Here is a 24,220-nt window from a genome sequence, read left to right on the forward strand (position 1 = left end):
TTTGATGGGAAAAGCTATTCAAGTTTAATTGAGATTCAACATGCTCAATTTTTGCTATTTGGAAACATTCCCTTATGACATCCATATATCAAATAGTATAATGCTTGCCAAAATTACATAGTAATGTTAAACAGTTTTTAAAGGCATGTACTAATATAATAATTTGAGGTGTATAAGTATCCACAATATGCTTTTATCTTCATCTGCCTTAAACAAATGTCTGTTAACATTATTAGATGTTTATGGCAAAATGATTTCCATTGATTGCTCACACTAGGGACCACATTCGATCCTTATCCTCACTTTATGAAAAACACCACTTGTTCAGCTTTTGTAAGTCATAGTCATCGATAGGATGTTACCCGGAACTGTGTTCGCATTTACTACTAACTGACACGTTTTCACAATCTATTTGTTGTTCTGGAGAACAGAGTACATGGGCAAACAAATAGTGACAACAAATGCAAGCAGTGAGGCAGGAAAGAAAGACACTTCTTAAACCATTGGAGACATCAGTGAGACAGTGAATAATTAAAAACTTGACTCATAAAAGAACATGGCAGTGTAATTTTAATAACATTGCAGTTTCACTATGTTCAATAAGCAATTATTTTCAGGGTTTTTTTTAAATAAACGTTTCAGAGAATGTCACAGAAGATCAACATCATGTGTGCACGCTCATTCTTGGGTCTGTTTATCAGCACGGTGTACTGCATCCTCCATGAAATAAAGGGGCATTCGAGGACACAGAGAGGAAGCGCTTCCAAATCTGGGGACAAAGACAAACATGATTGCCTTTTTATAAACATGGTGATGCATCAAAGAGGAGAGAGAGAGGGAGAGAGAGAGAGAGAGAGAGAGAGAGAGAGAGAGAGAGAGGGCACAGGGCCAAAGGGCTCGATAATGAGTAGAGATAATGGTTCATGAACTAAAGCATGGTCCTCACAGAAACCCAGTGAATAGGAATAGAATGTATTTTCCATTGAAACAATTTACAATTTATTATCTTTCATTAAAACTTATATTTATATACTGTATATATATATGTATTTCTTATCACATCATTATCAGTAGTGTTGAATTAAGTTGTCAAATTCTGATCTGTCAGTATATTGACACAGAATGTAACATTAGAAGTTTTTGTCCATTTTATGTTCTATAGCTTTGCTCATGTGATAAGTCTAAATGCTGAATATTTCAACAGGACATATTCCCCCTGTTGTTTTATTGATTAGCAGGGAGCAGCTAACCTATTCTAGCCTACATTCTAAAATCTAGTATAGTCTTGTCCTCACCATGACATAAAACTCTCAGATGTTTCAACCTAGAGGTTTTTCAGTATTCTGGAACTTCTGTTTGTACTTCTGTATTTCCTTTGATTATATTGCCATTAAATGCATCAAAGATATAATGCTTAGCCTATACCTGTATATCTTTCAGACAATATGAGATTTCAGCAAATAAACAAAGAAATTTCGACCTGGTTTTGTTGTTATAATGCAAAACCTGTGTTCGATTTGATGCGTTCACTGGCAAAGAAAAGTCTGATGTGGTGTGTGTTAAAAAGGGCAGTAACATTTCAACATAAGTAACAGCTATTTAGCATCATAGAGATATAGCAAAATTGTTCTAAACGTCGTAATCTCCCAAGATTGCTATGGCACACTTGTTCTAGCTTTCATTAATGCCTTTTGGTGCACTTTGACTCCTGCGTCAGCACACTTTGACTAATGTGTCAGCACACTTTGAGTCCTGCTTTGGCACACTCTGACTCCAGACTCATCTTACAACTATGAAAAAGTAAAGGGCCTTCACCTAAGATTCATATAGACAAATTATGAAACATTTAGTTGTCAATTAAGAAACAAGAACTTTGTTCAATATCTGTGTGTCCACTCCTCCCAAAAATAAAGTATTTCTGTTTTTGTTCATTCCTATGGGTTGCATCTAAAGTTTTCCTTACAGCAGTAGACTGATTTTCATAACCAAAACCAAACATTTCCAGATATACACATTTTAAGAGTTTAGCTTGAGCTTATAGTGAAATCCTTCACTGTTTCAAAAGCAAAGTGGACAATGTTTGAACAGTTTTCTTTCTTTCCCTATGTCTATGGGCTCAATAAAAGTAATATTTTCCAATGCACAGTGGAAGTACACAGATAAATCTGTATTTGTCCACCACATCTGCCCATGGTTTACTTTACATATCTTGGTTAATAATGTTTTGTTTATGCATTTTGATGACTGTTTGGGTATTATTATACAGTTGGTTGTTCAAGCTAGACATAAAGCATAACTTCAGGGTTGTTCAAGGTTCCTTTACTCCTCATTTAAACCACTTGACATCTTTACCAAGATGGAACACACACCTTGTCGATTACATATGTGCAGACTGCTGAATGTGGGCCAGGTATAGCTGACCTATGTTGGGCTGTGTGTTTTTACAGCGGCTCAGGCCTGAGCGTTTGACGAGCTCTGCTTGGAAAAGCATAATGAGTAGAGCCAAATGACATCTTGACTTTGATAAAGAACCTTGTTCAGTGTTACCATGGTTACCACGTGTTTCCTATCAGTGTTACCGAGGTTCTCTGACTTTGACATTGACACCCTCTGTCTAGTTTTCCCTCATTTTTATTTTCCTTTTTCCCCCTTAAAAGAATTCTTTACCATATGCCTATATCCTGTTGCAAAATCCCAGTCTATGAATTGTTCTATGCCCAGACCTTCATTCTCTTTACTGTCTTTTACAGATTAACATTTCCTAATTAACTGTGACACCTTTAAGTACTCGTTGCTAAATTACTTTCATCTCTGATCAGTGGAAATGCGTTAAATACTTTAACGCAGTAAAGCTCAGTTGGCTCACAAATGAACAGCAAGTGCAGTTAAGTATACTTAACTGCAGGATTGGTTTATAAGGGATTTAAATAGGTATTACTCATCAAAGTTTTAAGGGTTAGGAAGGAGAAGCAGATGAAATGAGGACATGCCAGAGCAGACAAAGCAGGACTGCTCTCCACAGACCTCTGTCGGGAAAGAGTATGAGGGGAAAACTCTATTACAGGCGGTGGGAAACAGCGGTTTAATCTAAAAGCAGCCACTTTGGCTGTAGGCCAGATGGGGAAGTGGCTCAAACAGCAAGAACAGAGAGTGGGGCAAAATACGGGTCAAACAAGGCCAATCTGGCAGATCAGAGTTTGGGCAACAGAACACACTAGTGTAAGGGCCCTTTGGTTTAGATAATAGATATGGTGTGTTAAGAACCAAATTATGAGTTGGTACATTTCAGAAGTATAATTCACCTTTTCATCAAAGTGAAAACCAGATGGTGGCCTGATTTGTACTTCACTGCTGAAATTCAGTGCAAACGTTGGAAACCAGGTGATAAATTTAAGCGTACAGATATTTCATTTGTTTTTCTAGCTGCTTCCTCCACATTTGAAATTGTTTCACTACTGCTTACTGCTCCACTGGTGTTCAGATGCTTCTTTGCTTAGCTTTTTTTTTTCTCTTTTTCTTTTATTTCCAGAAGTCATTTTTACAAGCTAGTCATTTCTCTTTGTGATTTTCATATTTTTAAGATTAGTGCTACAGATACAAGAACAAGAAAAGTTCCTGTTGGATAATGGCTCCTCAGGTTTCAGAACACCAAAATAGCTTACAGTCTTCTAACGAAAATGACAGTGCTGGGAATGAGTTTTTGGTGCTTGTTATCTGAGTTTAAGAGCTGGCATTCCTACGCTGTGCAAGGAGTATCAGAGTCTGGGAGTGTTGGCAGTCGACCAGTGGAGATTCAGTGGAGTAGTGAGCAGTGTAGATGCACAGAATTGAGCCAGTGGAACGCATGAATGGAGCTATTATCATCAGTACAGATGACAGAAATGAGCAGTGGGTGCAGATTGGAGCCAAACCCAAACACTGTGCTACGTAGAGTTCTATAGTCTTGCCTTTCACCCATGCTAACATCACATCATCTCTTCATCCGTTGCTAATGCTAAAGCTAACACTGCTGCTCAGAGACTGCAGCACAAGACTCACTTCAGTTATGGAACAAATTTGAACTACTGCAAAGTATCATTGTGGATCTCTACAAAGAAAATTACACAGACAGAACAGCCGGCCTGAGTGCCCCAGTAGAGTGACATGGCCTCTGCTTGCGAATACAGCACATACCATTGTTATTGGGGTTCCCTTGTCCCCAATGACTCTAACCTGTGGTGTAAAAAATCAGAAAGCCATAGTTTGATGTGAGCCAAACATCAGTCTCCAGGTTGAATATTACAATTCCAACAATACTGGCTGACAACGCTACTGTGTGTGTCAGCAATAATGACACAAGAAAGCAGGAGGCTAAATTGTTTTAAAAGTGACTCTAATAATCTCTTTTGCATGGAACACAAATGTATTCTCATGGCTACTTGGATTAAACACTTGGCTACACAAAAACTGTAGGTCAAACAGTATGAACTTTATTGACTTTAACCTATTTCTTGGAAAGACAAAATTTGTAAGGAGAAAGAATATAGACAAACAAGAGGGGTGTCAAAACTCTGACAGAAATGTAAGTTTGCTGGTTCCTGACTTCTTCACCCGCATAAGTGGTCACGTATTTATCTGACACTTTTATCCAAAGCAACTTTCCGTTAGGGCTAAATACAGTTTGAGCAACTGAAGGTTAATTTCATTGTTAAAAACAGTAAACTGGGACATTTTAACCATGATAACACAGTGATGCAAGTTGCAGGTGCATTGGTAGGTATAGGCATACTAATGGATATCAAGATATTTAAGTAAAACCCATACGTGATTGATCTTCCTTGACATACAATAAAGAAATTCAGAGATGCAATATTTCAAAATGAAGTTTATCACTCTTTTAATCAAGATAGTTGCATAAGTGGACTTTCAAATGCCCTTAAGAGTAATTTCTTTAAAAGCTATTCTAATGCTTTTAATATTGTAAAACAACCTTAATGATCTAGTGCAATGCTGAAAGATTTAAATGACTGTAAATGCAAAATCAAGTAAGTGAGAAGCTAATTGATGGCCCAGTCGGTCCAGGGTCCCGCCCAGGGCGGTGAGCTAACCTATGTTTGTGTTCTGTGTTTCAGCTCCTGGACGGCAGGGGGTGTGTCCCTGCCTTGTCCCTGCCTTCCTGCCCCTTTGTTTTGTGTGCTGCCGCTGTGTGCCGCACAGCGGGTGGAGGGGAGTGCGGCTTGGAGGGGGGATCTGTCACGGTACGGCGGGCCCCCTACTGGTCGCCTCCGTCTACAGCGGCAGCTGTCCTGTCAATTGTTGTGTTGTGTTCGTCCCTCGGGTGGGCGGAGCCCGTGATCCGTCTCACCTGAGGGTCGTTTGTTTGCCTATATCTGTCTTGTCTTTGTACCAGTTGACTGCTGGTTATTATATCCTTAATTTTGATCTGTTCATGGGTTTTGGTTTGTGCACTTTCTCTATTAAACCATAGTTTTTCCGAGACTTGGCGTGATCGCTTCCATATTATTTCGCTCACCCTGCCCTTATATCTTGAGTAGCAGGATTATATTTAATCATATGTTTACAAAAGATAATCAAATCCATGTCCAATTCAGTGGGTTGAAAACCAAAGTGTATAAAATGCAAATCTATGGATTCCTCCTGACAACAAGCTTCCTGTGTTGTTTTGCTTTCCCATTTTTCCATATGTAAACAGCGCAGTGGTAGCCAATTTAAAAATCACAATATTGTGTGGCTTGTGGTACTTTTCGATATTGTCAAAATATTTTAGTTAACCAAAGATTTTGCTTAGGTTCATGAACTGAACTGCAATACTACACAATAGCTGATCCAGATATTGGGGCATGTATGATGTGACGCTGGTGTGTGGGAGGAAGGAGGAGACACGATGAGCGTTTTGCAGTGAAACACAGAACGTTTAATACAAAAACACGCAAAGCCCAGCACAGACAATGTAAGCCCACAAATGCGGAGGCTTACACAGGCATGAACTTTAGACAAAGACGAGCACAAGACACTGCGCGAACGCACATTAAATAGGTGATTCACACAGACCCTCGTGATCTCGAGACAAGGCACAGGTGAGACTACGAACACGCTCACAGACAACCCACACCCACCGAACTACTAATATGGACATAACAGCACTCAGACGACATAACGGCACGCCCACAGGGAAGGGTCCGGAGCTGTGACCGTGACAGAACCCTCCACCAGGGGCTCGCTACTCCCGGAGCGTCCCGCGTAGCTGGAAAAGCCCTGAACCAACACCAATGGGCAGGTCCGGAGCCGCCGGGTTCACGAGCCTCCGAGAGCCGTCTCCCCTGATGGTGGGAACCGCCGCGAACAGCTCTAGAACACCCTCCCTGGGAAGACAGGGGAGGATACATTAAACAATGGCACAGTCACAAACATGCACACAGGGACACTGAACACAAAGGGCACAAATGGGAACAGTGGATTAGGAAGAAACACTGGGACTGACAAAAACACAGGTACACAGACATTCATCAGCGGAGCCAGGCCTCCCGCCTTGGGCAAAGCCTGTAGCGGCGAGAAAGCTCCGGAGGCTGGAGACGCGGCAGAAGGCGGGTCTCCTCCCGCCTGTTCCGTCCGCTCACCGCTAGGTGCCGCACAGCTGGCGGACGCGCGAGGTGCAGCGCGACCAGTCGACCGCTTGGGGGCAGCACCACCGGCGGACGCGCGAGGTGCAGCGCGACTTGTCGACCGCTTGGGGGCAGGGTCTCATGGCCACCTTCCTCCCCGGTCCGTAGCTCCCTCTTCCGGGAGTGCCGTAGGGGCTTGCCGCACTGTACGCCTGCCGACGCTCCTCCTCTCTCTCTGAGAACCCCCAGTGGGAAGCCTCTCCTTTACCAGACTAGCCTCTCCTGGTTCCGGTAGCGGGGGTAGTGTCCATTGCGGGCTCCTCTTCCTTGGCCACGCTCCAGTCCATGGACCGAGCGGGGGTCTCACACTGAGAGTGCTCCATCGGCTCCTCCTCAAAGGAGTCCCCACACTCTGACACGGGCGGACTGTCCGGTCCGCTCCCTCCCCCCTTGTACATGGTCGAGACCGAACTCACCGACGGAGGTGGGCTTTCCCCCTCACTCTCCTCGCCCTGCTCCTCGTCTCCTGACGGGGCTGAGCACACCGACAGAGTGGGACTGACCTCTCCCTCGTCTTCCCCATAACACTCAGTGGGGGCTGAGTATAACAATGGAGGAGGGCTGACCTCTCCTCCCTCCTCTCCGTAATACACCGTCGGCGCGGAGTAGATGGAAGGAGAGTAGCCGGCTCCACCCTCCTTCTCTTCCTCCTCCGAGTCCTCGCTCCCGAACTCGTCCTCCGGAGGACTGGCACTCACCATCCCCGCGTAAACAATCAGCGGGTCCTCTGTGTCTTCCTCGGCTTCAGCCAGGGGGGTGGTCTCGCACATTGTTGCGCGGAGTCCCTCTCTCCACACCGCCTGAAAAAACACCTCCTCTCCCCTCTCCTCTGCGCTCTCAGGCACACACACGGGAGAAGACGCGCGCTGGGGCTTGGTTCTCCCCTCCCTCAACACACCGCCGCCCTCGGCCGTGGGTGGCAGCTCTAAGGACGCGGGGGGGTGTTTTTCCTTCCAGAAGCGCACCGCGGCTTGGCGGAAGTGTTCCGCCATCTCCGCGTCCTCTGACTCCCGAGCTGCGCAGAGCATGTAAGCACAGGCAGGGTCCTGCTTCATCTCCTGCTCGGTAATGGGGGCTTTGCGGCGCCGGACTGGGGAAGAGCCGTGGTGATGCCGGTTCCTCCTCTTCCCCTTAGGTGCACGGGTGGCGTATCCTGGCATATCTTTCTTTTCGGCTCGTCTTTCTGTGTCGCTGGCGTGTGGGAGGAAGGAGGAGACACGACGAGCGTCTTGCGGTGAAACACAGAACGTTTAATACAAAAACACGCAAAGCCCAGCACAGACAATGTAAGCCCGCAAATGCGGAGGCTTACACAGGCATGAACTTTAGACAAAGACGAGCACAAGACACTGCGCGAACGCACATTAAATAGGTGATTCACACAGACCCTCGTGATCTCGAGACAAGGCACAGGTGAGACTACGAACACGCTCACAGACAACCCACACCCACCGAACTACTAATATGGACATAACAGCACGCAGACGACATAACGGCACGCCCACAGGGAAGGGTCCGGAGCTGTGACCGTGACATATGAGGAATCTGTGAAGTCATTCATGGATTTAGCAGCCTAATCCCCCAACCCCAAACAGTGCTCATTTAAACCAAAGACTGTAAGCTTAAATATTCAATATGCTAATCAATATATATTTACTTTTTTAGTGGGTAGGGATACCAGAAAACAGTGACTGGGTAACAGGCCCGTTGACAGTCTTGCTGGGGCCCGGGACAAGAAAGTTTCATGTGCCCCCCCCCCCCCCTCATTTGAATTTCCTCTGTAGCAGACAATCCTTGTGTTAGGTCATATTGTATATAATATAGCCACACATCAAAGCTGTTTCTGACAGCTGACTGGTTTATACTTGAGGGTTCGCCCGTGCGAGTGGCACCGCCCGTGCGCGAGGGCCTCACGTGCTGTCGATTGGCGAGGTCATGCACCTCTCGAATTTTGTAACTTCGCGCGTGCCGTGCTTCAGCGCAATGAACAAAGTCATGTTTGCAGGGTTCATACACCTTTATAAGGTGGAATCAAAGCACATTTCAATATTTTCCAGCACGTTAAACTTAATTAAGTTAAATATTTATACATATACTCGAAATGATTCGAAATAATTCGCTTTTTATCACATTATTTAATGGTTGTTTATTTTCAAAACGCCCAATCTTAACATCTTAACGAGAACTGTTCAGTCAGACAGCTATTTGTTGTGAAACGAAGTAGTTACAATTTCAAGCATTTTTAAGTACTTTAGCCTAAATTCCAGCACTTTTCAAACCTGGAACACAAAGCAACTTTAAAATTCGTCAGGTAAATGTTTTTCCTTTCTTTTCTGCGCTCCAGATTTCTGTATTTACTTCCACCACTGTATTTCCCGCTGTTGGTGCGGGTACCAGCCAGTTACGGTCGTGCTGGATCAAACCATTTTCCAGTGGGAGGCAGGGGTGTATGCACTTAATGGAAAATATGCAGATAGGTAAAAAACATATATATTTTAGCCATTGAGCTTATTATGAGTACAGAATGTTATATTAATGAAAGATTTCAAGATTATTTAAAAATTATAGACTTTAAATAAAAAATAAATTGCTGGGCTCTTTGATGGGCCCCCCTGGTCCTAGGGCCCGGGACAACAGACCCGGTTGTCCCCCCTGTCGACGGGGCTGCTGGGTAATAGAAATGGCAATTAAATGTAATTAATTCTAGTAATAAAAGATGCCATAGAGGAACTGTCCTCTTGAAAAAATAACATTCAACATTAAAGTGATAATACAATGATCATGATGTTTCAATTTACCTACTCCGTTCTGATTTAGATGTTTATATGAATGGTTTTCATTTTGTTTAAACCATCAACCTGATTACTGAAGGTTGGACTGTGTGCAAATGTGGTCAATGATTCTTTCTTCAGTCCTACCCAAGTATCCTAATGAGTTTCATCTATCTTATCCATGTAATCACTTCCTGTATAAATAGTCCTTGTGTTTCTTTTCTGCTACTGTTTCTGCCAAACCGACCAAGTCATATACCACTTGGTTAGTTTCTCATTCCAAGTTGTTATTCTACTTTTGTGTCTCATAATTTAAAGACTAGACTTTAGTGCTTTCTTTACCGGTGAAATCACTCATCCTTTGTAACTGTCGAAAGTCAACTGCAGGTAGAGATAATGACGTTTACTAAAACTAATCAGGGATAATCCAGAGTCAGAGTAAAAAATCAGACAAGGTTCAAAAACAGACGTAGCAAATAACCAGGCAGACTAAACAGGCTAGGGTCTGGCAAAAGTTACAAACAGATGTAACCAGATCAAAAACAAGTGAAAGCAATAGACTGGGGATTGAAAATGCTTAGGAGGATTGTGGGGAATGTAGTTTTCAGGAGGCAAGCTGAAGACTGCAGATGTTGCAACAATCTGCTTCATGTGTTTGAGTTCTTGCCCTGTGTCTACACTGTTTTCTCCAATCTATTGCTGTGTCAGTTATTGTAATTGATGAAGCAGAAAGATTCATTACATGACAGAAATATTATGGAAGATGGTGTTGATTAGTTGAAGATGGTGTTGATTATGGAGCACTTCAGTTACAGCTGAATTTTTATTCTGAAAGGTGTGACAATGTAAATCACTTCTGAAAGATCCAGTTAGTAAAAATTCTGACTATTAACTCCCTATTTCATAACAGTCAAAATACCCTTTTATTGCTGAGAGCAAACACGGGTGAATACTTAAAGGCTTACTGATATTGTGACACAACATAATGATGAAAGAGTATTGCGTGCTAAAATATCTTAATCTGTTTGCCTTAGCAAACAGATGGGCAAAGCTGAGTCTCTAAAGGAGGCGGTATGCCACTGGGTTATCATGAATGAATGAATGAATGTTCGATTTATATAGCGCCTTTCTGAATACTCAAGGCGCTTTACAATTTAACACAGATACAAGTCACAGACAACCAATCACACACACACACCGGCGAGAAGCGGCAGCCAATTGCGCACAGTGTACTCTCTGCCGGGATCCACAGCCCGCTGGGGGACTGAATGGGGTGCAGGAAGGGGAGAGAGGACAGACCCTAGTGGCAGAGCACCATCCACCACTGGGCATACAAGCACACACACACTCAGACACTACTTTTTATTGAACAAAGAGACACAGACACACACTCAAGGAGAATTTGTCAGGGACTGCCAATTTACCTAACCTCCATGTTTTTGGACATCATGTGCAATGCTTCCCAGGCCATGAGAAAGGGACATCATTACCCTGAAGGGCACTGTGTCCAAAGATGGCATTGAAATTACCTCATTGAAATGCCAAAATGTCAAGATTGTCAAGAGTGCCATGAATTCCCTTTTGGTTCAGTCCTAAGTACTGCCTGTGAAACCACATTTTTTAAATACATGTGACATGGGTGTGTCTCTTGCTGTGGTGCATGTACGTTTGACTGTTATGTATGTTTTTTTTTTTTATTCTTAAAAAAAATATCATATTCTTTGCAAGTAACAGTAACAATAAATGTGTGCACACACCTGAGCATATTGTAGTTTGCAAAAAGATTTTTTGTAATTTATTTTTGTTATTATTATTACTTGTTATTATTTGTACATTTGGCTGGATTTCTGTACGTTAACACAGTTTGAGTCCTTGCCATGTTTCAACAAGTTCCGAGAGCAAATCTAGTATAAGTGTTTAAACATTGAGCAATAAGCATACACAGTGAGTGATAGCCCCTTGCATCATAGCCTTACATTACGTCAGGTCAACTGTAATAACATGCAGTTTGTTCTGTTTCAAATACTCTGGCTTAGAATTAGTCTCAGATGTGAGAAAATGTTTATTTGCGACCCAACATTCATTAACTGACTTTCATGTACAAACAAGTCACAAAGCCACTTGGACTGTGTAAAAAGTATAAAGATTTGTTTGTCCCAGTGAGGCAAAGTCCATAAATATTGTGGTATCTATGGTGAAATATGGGTACATGGGGCAATCTAGGGCACAAGCCTAGGGTACACACAGAATATGCATGTGCAGATACTTACATATGTACAGGTAGAACAGATAACCTCATACTCTCTCTCTCTCTCTCCCTCTCTCTCTCAATCATTAAACTCAAACAGAACATGTTATCTAGAAGCAACACTTGGAGCATGCATATCATCAGCCTGAAACATAATAGCATTAATGTAAGAAAATGTCCTCTGTACATTATCGTGACAAACATGTTTAGAGATAAAATTATTTAATTGAAAACAATTACATGATACATGTTAACAATGACATGATACATGTTATAAGTTCAATTTAGCTCTTATCAATTGATGGGACAGTAGCCAAAGATGTTCCTGAAAGTTAATTTAGAGGAGCACAATGTTTGTACTGTATATGAATTAAACACCTATAAGAATTCACTGTTATTTAATATTAATTGTAAAATAAAAAAATATATATATAAAACCAGAGTACAGTGTAACATTTAAAACCACTGGCACCGCGGGCCAACAGATCAGGGTTTTATTTCTCGCATTGGAAGGGGGAGGGGGTTCTTAATCCCATAAACTTGTTAATAATCGTATATAGGTTGAACATTGAGGTTACATTGAGGATACACTGAACAAGCTGAAGTTACTTTGTTGTAGTTGCAGGAGGTCCTATGAACTTCACTAGGGGTCGAGGAAAAAAGGAAAAAGAAAGAAAAAATAAAAAAATAAGAAGAAAAAGAAGAGATATGATTCTGTCCTAGCTAACTGGCTATGTAGGTGTTTTTTCACAAGTGTCAAAAAACTTTTCCTAAATTATTACTTTACATTCCATGAAATGCATTCAGTCAGTTAACATAACAGATGAACTGACTCCAGTCAGTGGACAGCGACTGGCCAATCAGCTTGCCTGACTTACATTTAGTTTTTTTAATTGGTCCAATGATTTTTTTTACTCACTTATGTCCAATGCTGACAGCACTTTAGGTCAGTAGCAGGGAATCACCCTGCAAACAAATATAAGAGATATAAGGAATCACCATAAAACAAACAACCCTCCAATATCCAGTGCAATTAGCCTTTGGAATTTCCAAATGCTACCAAAGTGTTTTCTTCCTGAATCTGGAGTAGAGGTGGTCAACTTTTTCAATTTTTTCTTCCAACACTTGTTTTTGCTTTAATGCATTGTTTACATAGTGTGTGCTGGCATGGAAGCCACTAGTGCCTTTCACATATCCTACGGGGATTGAGCTGCTCTATAAAACCTCTTCGGTTCAGCCTGACCTAGGATTTCTGCACAGCCTGTGGCTCTGCACTGCCTTGGCAGAGAAGCAGTTCAGCGTACTCCCCATTCAAGGTTGATTACATAATATCAAGGGCTTGACACCGGCATCCGGGCCACGCTCTTATTTTGATACGGAAAGGCCTAGATTCACCCTAAACAGCAAAGGTAGTTGGAGTAGCAGATCTCATGACAAAGATAAGTGACGCCACATTACATCAGAAAGTCAGATCAGGTCATATGCTAGTCTGGTTGAATGTTTAAAAGGTGTGCATGTATAAAACTTCAGATGACTGGGTCAGTGGTAAATTAATCCCCACTTCACTGAAGTCTTTGCGTGTGACAGACAGAAATCAGAATTATTTGCATTACAGAAGTCTTTACATGCACTGCTTCTTGGTAGTAACATATAAAAGAGCATTTGGTTTCTTTGAATGTCAGAGGTCAGTAGGATAAGGAGATAACCGTAAACTGAAACTGATTTACCTCTACAATATGCCATAGAGCGCCAAAGTAAGTGCAGAGAAGAGCTTGAGCAGAGGATAGAGATCCGTTTCAAATGTATGGCTTTAGAGTCCCATGACGCATCTCTGGAATTTGGCTCAAAGCCTGTGCAAAGTCATAAACAGCAAAGAGTAAAGATTTACAGAGAGAAGTCCACAACATCACAGTAAATTCATCAGTAACTTGGTAGGAATTAAACACTGGCAATTTTACTATGTGTATAAAGATGTCAGTAACATAAAACGCTCAGTCCATAGCGTTCTTAGAGCAAATGTATGAGCCCAAGTAAATCAGAAAAGCTTAACTTGACAGCACATGTTTTGTGTGTATGAACTAAAAACCTGTGCCCTAAAAACGAACCCTACTTTTAATTGTAATTTGTTCACAATTTTACAAGGCTTAGTGTAAGAAGACTGTAAAGACTATGAAAAATGCACAAATTAATTGTAGTTTACAAGCAGGGCCCTATTTTTCAGCTTTGCATAAGAGCATTTGCAGAAACACATTTCTCTAGCCAGACACTCTTGGTTGTGAAATACATGTATTGTTTTGTACTCTACTTTCTTTTATCCACCTAAATCGTGGTCTCCCAATACATTCATAAAATCTGCTATGGATGGCTGGATGCCAAGCTTGCTGCAATACCCCAAATTGCATATTTATTTTTGACTGACTTCCCAGAGCTTCCTAGTGTTTTAATGCTTTTTTGCTCTCTTTCTAGGAATGGAAAACCATGTACTGGCAGTTCTGTGCAACACCACTTACTCCTCACTGGTCAACATAATAAGTATTACCTTGATTTTATCAACAGTGTTTAGTTTCACATGAGATTACATACAGCATAAATGATGCCTGTTTTTAAAGATTAAGTCTTCAATACAGAGGGACATTTTCATACAATGATATGTGCTATTATAAAGATACACCTTAATGCATTGCAAAGAGTTGTTCTTGAGTTGTCTGTTGATTGATCCTGTATCATGATTAATTTTCGTCAGAAACTGATTAATGAAGGCAGAATTGTTCACCAGAAATCTTGTTAGACATCCAAAGCATATTTCTTAATAACACTGCCCTTAATGTTCATAAGACCTGGCTCAAATCAAAACTTGTGATAAGAACAAGTAATACAGAAATCATAGCATCAGATAGATTATTTAAAGTGTTTTGGTTTTTTTGAGGTTTTTTTTTTCCTATTCATTTCAATGGCCAATTTATTGTCTAAGTGCTTGGTTTGGTCAACGCATTTTGGCACTACTGACCTAACTTAAACTTGCAACATGCAGTGTTGCATTCTTTATGCGGTCAATGATACTACCCCCATTCTATTTAACAAACATATTTATTCTAATTCCAAAGCAAAAAAAAAAAACATCCACTGATAAGCCCCTTGAGGATCATAAGACCCATGTCACTAGAGCAAATAAATACAATTAATTGCAAGCCACAGATTCCATGTGGTGCAAACTTTGACCTGAAGATTGTAATTCATTCCCATATCCACAAAAAAGTATTTTAGCACCATTCAGTTTCGCCTGAAAACTATAAACCCAGTAGATTATCATGGTAAAAAAGTTACATTTGAATATGCATGCCCTTTCAGATGTATACATTTTTCGACAACTTGTGTGAGTGAGAACTGTATCATGTACTCTATAGCTGCCTCAGTAGGCTGCTGTAGATTTTACAGTCGGTTGTATGTTGTAGCACATCTCTCAAGTCAGTTTGCTAACTATATCAGTCTGGTACTCTGTACACATCATACAGTACTGTAAAAAAGTTAATAGACCACCCTTTCCCATTTTTGTACATTTCTAGTCCAAATGGCAATTAAGTACAAGTTACTTGTTTTTCAGTGTCCCTTGGATAAGAAAGGGCAAAGTCAAAGATAATAACAGAACAAACAGTACACTTTGACTTTTGCACAGCACTGCAAATTTATACAATAAATAGACTTGTAAATATAATTTATTTAAACACTTCTAAATACAGCAACATCTCCTTAAAAAACCACAGGTCATGCATGAAAAGGCCATTGAGAATTAAACATTGTAAGTCCAATTGACTGAAGACCAGTAAGCTATGTATCTATAGACTATTTAAAAAATGTGTATGCAGACAAAAGAATAAAAAAGAAAGCAAACTGCTCTCATCATGGGAAGCTAAGTTATGTGTTTTGTTAATGAACAAAACACATCCGATTTACACATCCCACGTTTTTACTGAGAACACATGAGACAATAGAGAGATGACTCAGAGGAGCTCTGTTTTAGACTATGTGGGACTTGTGGTCTTTCAGTGTTAATGACCCAAGTTGACTATTCTCTCGGAGAAGACATTAAGACGCTTTAATTACAACTGGCAAAGTGATGTGTTGACAAAATAAAGCTCCCATATGCTAGGACATGTCTGTTAAGCAAACAGGGCAAACTCAGATGGCAACCATGTCAGGTCAAATCAGGTCAGCTCAGCACAACTTTCGCTCAGACAGTGCTCAGAAGAGAAGAAACCTGTGACACGTCTGGCACACCCATTCAATCAGTAATGCTCTTTGTAGGGCTTTTGCTCTGCCTCTGTGTTTTCTAATCAAAACAAACCCACCACTCTCAGTCACGCACGCTGCATTGTTGAGAGGCAAAAAAGAAGATAAAGAACACCGGGCTTGTTGAGTCTCTGGATCTCTAGGTCTGACAATGGTGGCTCTCACGTCAGGCTAGAGGAACTGGAGCAGAGTGGCTTTTGAAGCATTGCCTCTGCCATTTTCAGCAAACTATAGAGTAGAACATTCCAGAAGGTCAATGAATTGAAGGGTCTCTGCTCTCTGTGCTTCTCTGAAGTAAAGGACCTTGCTTTTTGATCTCTTTCCCTCAAAGCTGCGTTGATTTAGATGAACCAGTGAAGCAATTTTTGTGAAGTCACTGGAGAGTGTCCTGAGATGACTCCATGCTAACTTGTGACAAATAAATTTGCTAAATAAGCTTCCACATGCCGTGTCAAAACTGGGATAAGCTATTATAAGCTCTGTTGTTGCTGAGAGAATTCAGGCCATTTCAATATGTACTGTACAGGTTTTGCTTTTAAAAAGAGCACTTTCAAAGGAATAAACTGCATAGGTTATGGACCTACAGCAAATCATGCAAAACATAACCATTGCTATCACTGTAGATTCTTCTTTGGGTTGTAGGGGCTTTGTTATGCATTAATCATCATTATTACCTTGACGGAATAAATCCTGATTGTACACAATTGTATGTATGGTGGGAAGAGTGGGAAATCATCTTAGTAGTACTAGTGTGTATTCATATTTTGAACTTTCAAAATTCCTCTGAGCTAAGAAGTGTAGGTAATACAACATCAACAAAAAAAACATGAATAAGTTATGTTTTTAACTTATTACACTTGCTTTATTATTAGTGTGGTGACATTTTTCAGTAATTACCGTGAATTATTTAAAATGAAATTATTTAAAATAATAATTGATCAATTTCAACTCCTGCTATTAATTGACAGACAAGAGTTTGGCATGGCCAAAAGGCTAAAACGTGACATCCCCTAGACTGTTGTGAGGTATCTGGTCCACATGTGACATCTTACCTGAACCTTGACCGTGAATGTTTTTGGCAAGCCCTAAAAAAGCAGCAAAAAAGTTAGAACTGAGCACTCAAAGCATCACAACACAGCCCAAGGAACAAGCCTCACGAAGGCTGTATTTATTATATTTTATATTATTATACTATTATCAACATTCTGGAATTCCGGATCAATGCACGTTGGTGATGCCAGTAATGGAACTGCCATGAGCCGGAGGAGACTGGTAGCTCCAGAGGCACTGCTGAGTTTGTTAGTAGCAAGATGATTGTCCAAATCTTGCTCTTGCAATCACTATGTTGGCACTGATTTTCTTAGTGTGAGGAATTGGTTTTATCCCCCCCCCCTCTGTTTCAGCTTTCATTGGAAAAGCCAAATAGAAGTAATCAAATTATACTGACTGTGATTACTTTCTCAGTGTATAACATTGTGGCATGTAGCCACAGTTCATGCCCATAAATGATGAGAGTTTGTGAAATAAATGATGATGATGATGATGATGATGATTATTATTATTATTATTATTATTATTATTATTATTATTATTATTATAAATAGTAGTAGTAGTAGTAATTTAATGGTTATGGCTTTGAATTTTATAGAGTTTAATTTAGGCATGTTGCTGGTTATTGTGACGCTGGGGTGGCGGCAAAGAATGAGACACGGAATCCCTCTTGACTGACGTCACTTTTATTATATATATACGTAGAAGCGCGTATAGCGCACGAGGAACATCCAAACACACCACGGAGACGTGTATACATTAGACAACGACGAGCACAAGACACTGCGCGAACGCACATTAAATAGACAGACCGCATCAACCCCACGTGATGACGAGAGCCACAGGTGAGACGGATAATTACAAGACACACCCGCACCCACGGAGATACACTGACGCAGACGACGTTAACACACGCCCCAAAGGAAGGGTTCGGGGACCGTAGCGTGACAGTTATGAAAACTGAAATTTTACAACTTACAATTTAAGTTTATATAATTGAATATTATATTAGGCCTACATATTAACACTTTGAAATTTTATGATACTTAAACTGAAAACCACCAGTCTCAAAAAAGGTAAACCCCAAATATGCATTAAAGTCTTTCCCAAGAAAACAGTTCATTATAATATTAATAATTATTAATATCTAATATATCTTCGTAGTGATAATATGTATGGTGAGCAGATAGTCTGCATGGTCTTTCTGCATAATGTGAAGGACCACACGATTGACTCGTAAGACGTAAGACCCGTTGCTGTAATTATTTATTTTTCGGGGAGTGACAAAGGTTCCCTATGTTAACAAACTATTTTTTGTTGATTTACATTGCTGAGACAACTAACATAACTCATATGAAGTACTAAAATACTTCTTTCATAGGAGCTTTCACAAAAGACCTGGTGTTCTCTGTGTCAGTTTTATTGGTGCAGGGGTTGTCTACGTATTATGTGCTGTAGATTCTAATTTAAATAGCAGGATGATATATTGTTTGTGTTATGCATTTTTCAGCACTTATGGACAATGAGTTATATGTTATCAGTCTTTCCACGAAAACAGAGAAAACTCAGAGGGTGGACCCTGCATGGGAAACAGAACACGGGTCATCCCTGACCTGATAAACACGCTCCACTTGAAAACAGCTTGACCCAGTATCAGTATTGAAAGAACACTCTATCACGACATTTCCACTACTTTGCTGTGACGAAGGCTTGACTGAGGCACCCCTATGTCAACATGCCGAAGTGGGCAGTCAAGGACTCTGCCATAAACAGTATTTATTTGAAAAAAAGGAATTCACCCGGTTATTTGTTATGCTATGATGATATCCTAAACAGTTATCACCAAGGTATGATTATAACATTTCGCGAACAACGGTTGGTGAGGAATGCATACCAGAGAATTTTTTACTTTCCCAGTGGCTCAAAACAACTTGTGGGATTAATAGCGCTAGATCACTAGCCTGGAGTGAACAGATGTGAATAACATGAACACACTGAAATTGACATTAAAGGAATGCCCTGAGCCAAGAGACTTGGATACAAAAGTCCTAACCCACATTCTAATCTTACAGAAGACTACGGACACTGCAGTGCATTATATAACTTTGCCGGTATAAACATTTGAATGTACGACCGAGTACTGAATTTACAGCCCAACTGTAATTCAAATTATTCCAAAAAAGTAAACACATCAACAAAACAGAACAAATCTTGCAAAATTATATAGCAGAACACATTGAGTAAAGTTAGAAATGGTTTTTATATAATGATAAAGATTGATCTATTTTAGTCTAAGTCTATGAACCTACTTATAGGTCGCTGTGTTCTGTGAAAACACTGCATGATTAACAAGACGCAGTAGACTATAGTGGAGCTGTGCAGATTCTCATAAAAATGTACTAAAAACACACCACCTACTGTGTCCAGCCTGGGTCGCTCTACGAGAACATTTACTGTAGTACGGTGCAACGTTTTACGGTCATTATTTCAATCTAGATGGGATAAGGGGTTTAACAGAATGCAAGAGGGCTTAGAGTATTACAGACAAAGTTTTTTTCCTGCTCCATGGAGTTCAATGGAAACATCTTTTCCTGCTAAAGGAAACTGAAATGTAAAACTTTGTTTGACTGGGGATCATTTACGCCACATACCACACTTGTAGCTAAAGGGCAACGTTTTTCTTCAGTTGGCAAAAGATGAAAAAGCGACGCCCTGAGATGACCTCCGTCACCCGTCCTGGGGCCTGGGAGCATGGAGAGAGTTCACGGAGTTGGGTGAGCAATATCGAGCCTGTCCTTATTTGTTCTTTCTCTTAGCAGCTGCAGGCACATTGTGGAACATGGCTTGCTAAGCTTTAACAGGGCTTGGTGAAAAATGTGAACTTAACCTAGACCCTTGAAAGCAGGGTTGGTTACTGCTCGCTATATCGGCTCGACAAAGCCAACATTCTGGTGTTCTTATGTTGGGCTGGACAGAGTCAAATAGTCTTGTCCAATTTCTTCTTATTATTATTATGTTGACTTGACAACGCCAACATTCTGTTCTTTTTCTTTTTCTTCTTCTTACTATTATTATTAATATGATATTAACCTAGCAAAGCCAACGTTCTGTTCTATTTTTTTCTTATTAGAGATTGTGCATGCAAATCACTGTTGTCTGATGGCCTTTTATTGTGTTTTTAAGTTCCTGGTATTCTTCTTCATATTATTCTATTCACAATTTTTTAATTCCCTTTTCACCTAATTGCCTTTAACCACAACTGCCCCAACATATAATTAATCATGCAGCCTCCATGAAAAACCACAGCTAAAAAACCACCCCAACAACTAAACACTCCTGCTCAAACTATCCCAATAGCTAAACACCCCTTAGCCTCAACTACACTACAATAAGTACATTTTAGGTTTAAACTGCACTTAATATAATTAAACAGTATATCAAGATTTCAACAGTATTTTAGGATTTCATTTTATGTCAAACAGCGTTTAACAACATTTAACAGTATTTTTTGGCTTATCAATGTTTAAAAAGAAAAATATCCCTTGGCACATGAAATTCGGCACAAATTTAGTTCCCATATGGGAATAGTGTGCTTGTGCTTTGGGGACATCTTGAACTTTGTGAGATGACTCAGCAAAGACGAGACTCTTCCATAGGGAATGAATGGTGGAATGTTTGTGAAGGTAAGATTCTGTGATGTCAAAGTAGGCCACTTTCAAAGAACACACATGCACGCACTACTTCTCTTCCCTCAATCAGAACTACATAGACAGCTAAACAACTCCACAGCCTCTGCGATTCCACGGACAATTACCCCAAAAGACCCCTATTTACGTTATAAATTCCCCTGACCCTCATATACCCCACAGCAGATTACACCTCAAAATAAACTAGCCCCCATAGTGCCACAAAACAACCCCTATCAGCCAAACTGCTCCAGCAGCTACCCTCACAGCTAAATAACCACAAATAAACACCAACAGGTAAATACTGGCCCTTACCAGGTGACAGAAAGACATCAGAAAGGGCAAAGTCAAATTAGGGAGAGTAGTCAATAATACTCATCGGCTAATAAATTCAACCACAACTACTCCAACAGTTCAATACCTCTCAGCCTTAACTACCCCATAACCAATTAACCCAACCAAAATCACCACAACCAAATAGGCCTCAATTAAAACTACCCCAACAGTGAAATCATAACTACCTCACTGTCAGCATACCATCAACTAACTTTACCCCCTCAACAACATCTACCCTATCAGCTAAATAACCTTCAACCACAAATAAAATAATCAAATAACCCCTTAGCTGCTAAACCACAGCAAATTAAATGCATTTTATGTTTAAATAGCAAAATGTAACAGTATTTCAACAAATCAATAGGATTACAGGATTACATTTTATGTTTAAAGATTAATTTAACAGTATTTATCAGGTTAAACAGCCTTTCATTCGTTTTTATGTGCTTTGTAACTTTGCCTTTCTAGATTATTTACCAAATAATTAAGTTATCATTAATCTACATAGGCATTTTGGGTGAATGATATTCAACCCTGCTTCAAAATCTAGAGGAAATTCATTTTATAAGATATTTGGTAGGTTGGATGCAATTGTTTTAATGTGTCTATGAAGACAGAGGAGTCAGGCTGCCTTTAGGTATTTATTGGACAGGCCCACGTTGCATGACTAAACTCTAACAAGGAAATTCATATGTAAGTGCTTGAGTATGTCACTTTGTGTGTGGTCTAAGTAAATGAACACTAACAGGTAATTTACAATTCTACTATCAATAACAATACTCTGAAGTGTTAAACTTCATCACAAGGCTATAAAGGTGCTAAGTAGGAATACAATTAAGGCAAACTGCAGCACGAAGGCGCAACATTAATTTTGGTTTAATCCAGTGTGGTTATGGCGACATCTTGTGGCTGAACATATTAATCCACATTCATCTTCTGAAAATGAAAACGTTTAGCGATACTCAGATACAGATACAGCGACATACAAATAATATGTATGATCAAACACCAACTGACTACATCCTACACACCTACACACAATGAAGATACAAACAGAAGACACATCTGAACCAAAATATACGAAAGGCAATGGGTTTGAGTGATCACATTGGCATTGGAAAGGGAAACATTACAACCCAACTCATCATACACCTCCGTAAGCACAAATTCTGACCTGAATTTCAGCATGCATGCAGATTGCTTACATTATTTCCAGTGACTCATACAAAGGAAGAGAGGAACATTACACAGAAGCACAGAAAGGAACATTACATACCATTATTACACACCAAAATCCCTCAAACTAACATAGTCGTAGTGCTAGTCGTCTTAAGGATTTGGTTGATTTTGATGAGCGACGTCTCAACCAGTAGGATGCTTAGTGGTTGTTGTCACTATTTACTTTTATTTTACTGGTTTATTTATTGTTTATTATTATTATTATTATTATTATTATTGTTGTTGTTGTTGTTATATGTTAACCATTGAAATTTCTGCTCTTGAATGGTCCACAATGAGGCAAACCGGCCATGGACAAAATAATACAAGAAAGATATTCTGAAATAAATAAGCCAAAATCATGAAGGTTGGGTGAGTCATTATAGCAGTTTATTTCACCACTTTAAAATGTGCATTTTCAAACCATAAAGCATTTAACTCAGTTCCAACAAGGCCAAAATAATCAGTGCCTGAAGTCAAACCTTCTTGAAAACCCATGGCAGCCTGTCCAAATATAGACAAGCTGCACTAGTAAAGAAAGGAACCACAATCAAGACAGCCAGCTTGAACTGAAGAGGACCGCCAGCCTCAGTTGATGCTGTAGTCCTTCAGCACAGGTTTAAACGAGATGGTTTTATCCCAGGCACATACACAGCTGTGTGGACAGGTTGCCCCTCATGGAGCAGCACTGATCAGAAGATAACCTTTCCCTCTCTCATGACTCACTCCAGGATGACGCACTCCGTCCCCGAATATTTCAGCACTCACCTCTGTTTTTGTTTTCTGACGTTATCTCTCGCTACGCTTGGCAAGGAATCACGGCCCCCTCAATGAAATGACTGTTTCACCTCAAGCTGAGGTCAACCCTAGTCAGGTGGTGTTAACTGGCCTATGGAAAGATACAGAAGACTGCACCTCGTTCAGAACACCATCCAGTACATTCCTGTCATAAAAGCAAGAAAGAAATCCTTTTTTTCCAGGTATTGAAAGGAAACTTCTGTGAAGAGCTGTGATGCAAAAACAAATTCAGTTTTGTTCACATGGGGAAATCAAAATTCCTCACAAGTCATCACAGATATGATAAACAGCTCATTCCAGTCCTGAGCGCTCTGATTTCATGTGATCCAGGTCTGCTGTTTGTGTTACAGTGACCTCAGATGAACCCTCGGACGCACAGGTCTGCCACAAAGATAATTTTCTCAGGAAAATTTGGCTCGGGAAGTATGGGTGCACGGAGGGCACAGAAGGGCAACCAGCATGGATCTCACATGATGTCTCACTCACCATGTTGCCTTTCTGTGGCAGGCTGCAAAAATGTCAGGCCAACCCACTGAGTAGCATTGCTGCCCTACTGAAGGGACAGAGGCAGTGCTTGAAGGACACAGGGACTGGGAGACAGGAAGAAAGACTCAAGGTGAAACTCATGGTATGGCATTTTTTTAATCATAAAGACAGGCACCACACTTGCCTGGTTAGGTGTTGTACACGTGATAGTTGTGTAGCCTGATGTTACAACACATTTTGTGACCAGTCTCCTCATTGGATGGCAGTTGAATTGCTATGTAGAAACCAATTGTATGTTTAGATGGATTCACTGGAATCATCAGATTTTAAAAGATTTAAGCCATGGTGTTGTCCCCCTCCTGTAGGCTGTAGTAATACGCCCGGCGTGATTTCTCTTATCTTCCTATAAGATCTGTGTTCCGAGACTCCTTTGTTGCTCATTGTGACTCAAGTGTGCTCAAATATTTGCCATGACACATCTGGTTTCCATTTGTGTGGACGTGTGTCATACGTTTTCACTCTGTGGGATGGAGGATTTGAAGTGGAAGCCTCATGCCCTCTAGTTAGGTGCTTAAGCACTTCAGATGTTAGCGACACTTTAGAGAAACATCTAGACTCAAGTCCAGTAGCAAGCAGACACACACACACACACACACACACACACAGATATATATGTAT

The 24,220-nt window shown here is 40.5% G+C and overlaps 1 long non-coding RNA gene across 2 annotated transcripts in view; it reads right to left on the reverse strand.

The window, feature by feature from the left end:
• The window catches only part of LOC143523476 (uncharacterized), a 27,265-nt gene continuing 3,045 nt past the window's right edge, over positions 1 to 24,220 (reverse strand). Inside the window, exons 2-5 of one of the 2 annotated variants that reach the window (XR_013133358.1) lie at positions 13,409 to 13,531; positions 12,601 to 12,647; positions 11,704 to 11,826; positions 1 to 769 (exon numbers count right to left, since the gene is read on the reverse strand). This is a non-coding gene — a long non-coding RNA (uncharacterized LOC143523476). The other variant, XR_013133357.1, reaches the window with a different exon arrangement.

The sequence above is a fragment of the Brachyhypopomus gauderio genome, chromosome 9, assembly GCF_052324685.1.
Source record: "Brachyhypopomus gauderio isolate BG-103 chromosome 9, BGAUD_0.2, whole genome shotgun sequence".
Lineage (NCBI taxonomy): Eukaryota > Metazoa > Chordata > Actinopteri > Gymnotiformes > Hypopomidae > Brachyhypopomus > Brachyhypopomus gauderio.